This window comes from Akebia trifoliata, chromosome 5, assembly GCF_017979445.1.
Source record: "Akebia trifoliata isolate Shusen 1 chromosome 5, ASM1797944v1, whole genome shotgun sequence".
NCBI classification, from domain to species: Eukaryota; Viridiplantae; Streptophyta; class Magnoliopsida; order Ranunculales; family Lardizabalaceae; genus Akebia; species Akebia trifoliata.
Genome location: NC_141379.1, coordinates 30,996,906 through 31,002,220, shown reverse-complemented (window position 1 = coordinate 31,002,220; position 5,315 = coordinate 30,996,906).

Sequence of the window (5,315 nt, the reverse complement as noted above, 5' to 3'; positions counted from 1 at the left end):
ACTTCTAACCCCATCAAAATTGATTTACAAAAATTGGACGGTCTATAATTTTTCAACAAAAATTGGACGGTCTAGAAGTTTCATAATGAGCTGATTTTTGGCAAGGATGATCTCCTCACCGTAGAGATCATCCTCACAAAAAATCAGCTCATTCCAAATATTTTTGCCCATATAAGACAAAATGGTGTGTCGCAATATGAGTCGTAATAGGGGTCGTAAGAACCCGACCCTATATATATATATATATATATACATATAGGGTCAGGTTCAAAGGACAACCATTTCAACACACATATAGACAACGTGTTTGTCTTATATGGGCAAAAATGTTTGGAATGGGCTGATTTTTTGTGAGGATGATCTCTGTGATGAGGGGATCATCTTGGCAAAAAATCATCCCATTCCAAAACTTGTAACCCCATCAAAATTGATTTACAAAAATTGGACGGTCTATAATTTTTCAACAAAAATTGGACGGTCTAGAAGTTTCATAATGAGCTGATTTTTGGCAAGGATGATCTCCCCACCACAGAGATCATCCTTATAAAAAATCAGCCCATTCCAAACATTTTTGCCCATGTAAGACAAAACACGTTGTCTATATATGTGTTGAAATGGTTGTCCTTTGAACCTGACCCATATATATATATATATATATATATGTATATATAGGAAATGTTTAGCAACAAAATTTTTGGCAAAACATTTTTCAAAACATGGGTAAGAGGTTTTTGAATGGGCTGATTTTTGGTGAGGATGATCTCTATAGTAAGGAGATCATCATCACCAAAAATTAGCCCATTCCAAAACTTCTAACCCCATAAAAAATGATTTACAAAAAATGGATGGTCCACGGTTTTTCAACTTGTAAACTGAGGCTAGAAGTTTTGGAATGGGCTGATTTTTGGTGAGGATGATCTCCTCACCATAGTGATCATCCTCACCAAAAATCAGCCCATTCCAAAACCTCTAACCAATGTTTTGAAAAATGTTTTGCCAAAATGTTTGTTGCTGAAAGGGACACTATATATATATATATATATATATAGGATCAGGTTCAAACGACAACCATATAGACAACCATATAGACAACGCGTTTTGTCTTATATGGGCAAAAATGTTTGGAATGGGCTGATTTTTTGTGAGGATGATCTCTATGGTGAGGGGATCATCCTGGCAAAAAATCATCCCATTCCAAAACTTCTAGACCGTCCGATTTTTGTTGAAAAATTATAGATCATCCAATTTTTGTAAATCAATTTTGATGGGGTTAGAAGTTTTGGAATTTGATGATTTTTTGCCAGGATGATTCTCTCATCACAGAGATCATCCTCACAAAAAATCAGCCCATTCCAAACATTTTTGCCCATATAAGACAAACACGTTGTCTATATGTGTGTTGCAGGAACCCGACCCATATATATATATATATATATATATATATATATATATATATATATATATATATATATATATATATAGGCAAACATTTTGGCAAACCCAATTTGCTCCACCTGCACTTCCTCTCTCTCTCAAATGATTCAAACCCTAACCATAATCGACTTGACATTCAAGATCTAGAGAGATAAAACTCCTAACCATTGAATCGCTCTGCTTGTTTTGCAAGTTTGGCGACATAAACGAAGTTCTCATGTTCTTTAGAGGAAGTCATGATTGATCTGCAAAATTAGGATTTTGGATTGCTCGGATTCATTTATTTGTAGGCTTGAAGAAGAGACCTCTTTCTCTTTTTCTCCTGTGAGTGAAACTAAGATGGTGAACTCACAGATATGGTTCTAAATCTAAGATCTGCAGCATATAGAGTATAGATTTGCCTTTAAAAATCAATGTTTTGGAACAATAGGAGGAATCCAAACCTAGATTTTTATTGATGAGTAGGTTTTATACCTACGAATTAACCACTTTTAAATATAATATTTTGTTAAATTTAAAGTCTTTTAGTTTTTTTAGTTAAGTTTAGTTTATTTTATAGTTTTTATGTGATTCTATGTTTTTATTTGATTTTTATGCTTATTTTACAGTTTATGAACAATATGAAACATTAGGATATTTGACAACTTTTAAAAGAAATTCTGACTTTAAATTGGTTTACTCTCGGAAGAAGGATGCTAAGTATACAAGCTAAAAAGTCTTCAAGCCGCAGTTTAACAGAAAACAAGGCCGCGCCGGGAATTCATGAGTTATACAATAGAAATATGAAAATACAAGCCGCGGCATGACATGTTTTGAGGTCATGGCCTGCTTACGTTTCCAGTTTTACACGTTAATTTTTGGGTATTGAATTAGAGACGAATTTTGGGACTCTTAAACCCTAATGACTCAATACCTATAAATAGGAACGATTAAACCTTATTCAACACAGAAGTTTTAGGAGTTTTTCTTAAAGGTAGAAGATTGAGAAGGAGGATGAGAATTGGAAATCAGCTCTTGAGTTTTATCTTCTTTAACTTTAACTCTTCTTTTAATTTTGTAATCGAAGAATGGCTAAATACTTTTGTGATTTTGTTTTCTTTTCAATGATGAACTAATTTCTATTCTATGGTTATAATAGAACCCATTCATAATATTTGATTAGTTTTCTTTCTTTCTTCTATGATCCCACATGTGATTGTTTATTTTATCCAATGTTTGATGCGATTTGATTAACTGACCATTGATTGAATTGATTTAGTGAACCTTAATAATATCGACAGAGTTATTTTGTGTTCATGACCTAGATAGATTAACATATGGTAATTTGAGATAAGAATATACTCAGGTTGCATGTGCATTCCTTATGAGAACTTATTCTTAATGAATTCTTCTTGATTTAATTCTCATAGGCATATAGGGAGTTAGTCTAGAAGGGTATTTTTACATGACCATCGAAAGAGGCTTGTAGAGAATTTAGTGTTCTTAGATAACAATCATAGTGGATTAATTTATCATAGAGGGAAGGAGAATTTAATCAAGTGGATTGTTTGGGGGAAATTATAAACCTAGATTTCATCACTCATTGATTTTAAACTTCAAATTTATTATCCGCGTTATTTTCTTGTTTAGTTTTAAATCCTAATTTTATTTTTGTTTAAGTAAAATTATATTAAGATAAATTAGTAATTAGCAATAGATTGATATTTAGTCTCTGTGGAAACGATATTTTCTTATCACTTTATTACTTGTTTCGATACGTATACTTGCGTGCGTAAATTTAGATAACATTTATTAAATACGGTGTTGGTGTTGGATTGAATTTGATTCAATGATACATTGATCTGATCGGATCGGAATGGATTCAATTCATCAAGTAAAAATTTTGGATCGATAATGATATAATACTAATCTAATAACAACTAAAGATATGTTGAATCAATTGATCAACAATGTGAGAAATGAAATAAGCGTAACTTGTCAACTAACTTAGTTGGTAAAGTCCTTAGGATGATAATACCATAAACTTAAGTTTGATACTCGTCAAACTTGAGTTGCTTATCTCATTAAAAACAAGCCTACCATCGGAAAAAAAAAAAAGAAAGTGCCATATAAATTTGGAGAGTCTTGATTTATTTTATTTTATGTATTTCTCTTGAAACTATATCATTAATATTGGACAACATCAAGTCCACCAACCACATACCACAAAATAGAAAAAGGATCATGACCCCATTACCACTTATCACCTTTTGATTTATTGACCACTTTCTCTTTATGGGTACGGAAGTGTTCTATTTTTGGAAGCGTATTCTCTGTAGTACACGTTCCTGTGACAGCCTGTTGCACACTTTGAATAGTCGGAAGAGCGTCACGTTAGCTACAAAATTAGATCTCACCACTTAAAATCTGGGGAGATCATAAGCCGTTCATTTTTAAAGGCTTGGATCTCAATCAAAAAACATTTTTTTTGAATTTTTCTTTTTAATCAGATCTAAGTCATGGTCACAAGAGGCTGAGAAGTTAATTTTTTTTTTTAAATACCTCTCTCCCATATTTTGAAAGTGTGTTACATGGTAACTACAGGAACGTGTGCTATAGGGGGTCCGCTTCTTCTATTTTTCCACAAAGGAAAAAATGGGTTGGCGTGGTGTTAAATCCGTAACATAATAATGATGGTAGTATCTTAGAACTTAGAGTCGTGATGAATGCACGCGTTCTTGGTACGAGGTTGGGTACGCAACTAACGTGGCAAGGGCACAAAATAATAGATTGTTCTCATCGGGATACATTGGAGAAAGATGTGCAGTTCTGTGCCTTTGTCACGTCAGCCACGTACCCAACCGCGTGCATTCACCATGATTTTAGAACATATTGTGGTGAATTTTCAATCACGCACGTCTTGAGATTGGCGTATTAATTTTGATGATAACAATCACTGATCGAGATATAGGTATAATGACAAATAACAATCATTCTTTGAGATATTTTATAGAACTTTGGCTCCATGAGCGGGGATGCTATGTGTTTTGCATGTTATGTTTGGCTTGGAGAGTTTCCTTTGGATCTGGTAGCTCGACCTCATGAAGTTTAGCCGATCTACATGTAATGCTTATGTTCTTAGTCTTGTGAAGTTTGGTTGAGTTGCATTGATTATATTATGAAAATTGTGAAAATTTGGAGTTCAATGATTATTCCTTTTTAAATCTGATGGAAGTCATGAACCTTACATGCCTGATTTGTTTGTTAATTTTTATTTTATTTTATTTTAACATTGCCTCTCTACTATGGAAAGATTAATACCGGGAACTACAAGAAAAGAATAATACAAAGAATCCGCTCCATATTATATTGAGGTGACTTGACTGAGCTATTAGACTTTTTTTTCCCTAATGGGAAAGCAAGAGTTATTTAATCTTATATATCAAGCTGGCTCTCATGAAAGTTAGGGGTGCAATTTGATTTGATTTGGTTCGGTTTGAAGTCAAATTGGAATTGAACTGTCATAGGTCGATTTTACAAAATAAAAACCAGAACCGAACCAAATTCCATTGGAACCAAACCAACCCAAACTGAATTAAAATCGGTTTGGTTCTACGGATTGCCAATATTCTATAAATTGTAAGTAATATTCTTTAATTATAAAATAAACATAAAATTTCATACAATAAATCACAATAAAAAGTCATTAGTTTACTCATAAAAGATCATTAATCTATGTCCTAACTCCTAAAATAATTCATAATAATTGTTATATATATATATTTATTTATTTATTGCATAGACGTTTGGTTTTTTGTTTGGTTCGATTTTATACAAGTTTGATCCGAGAATCAGACCAAATTGATTGATGCTCCATTTTCGTAATCCGAAACCAAACAACA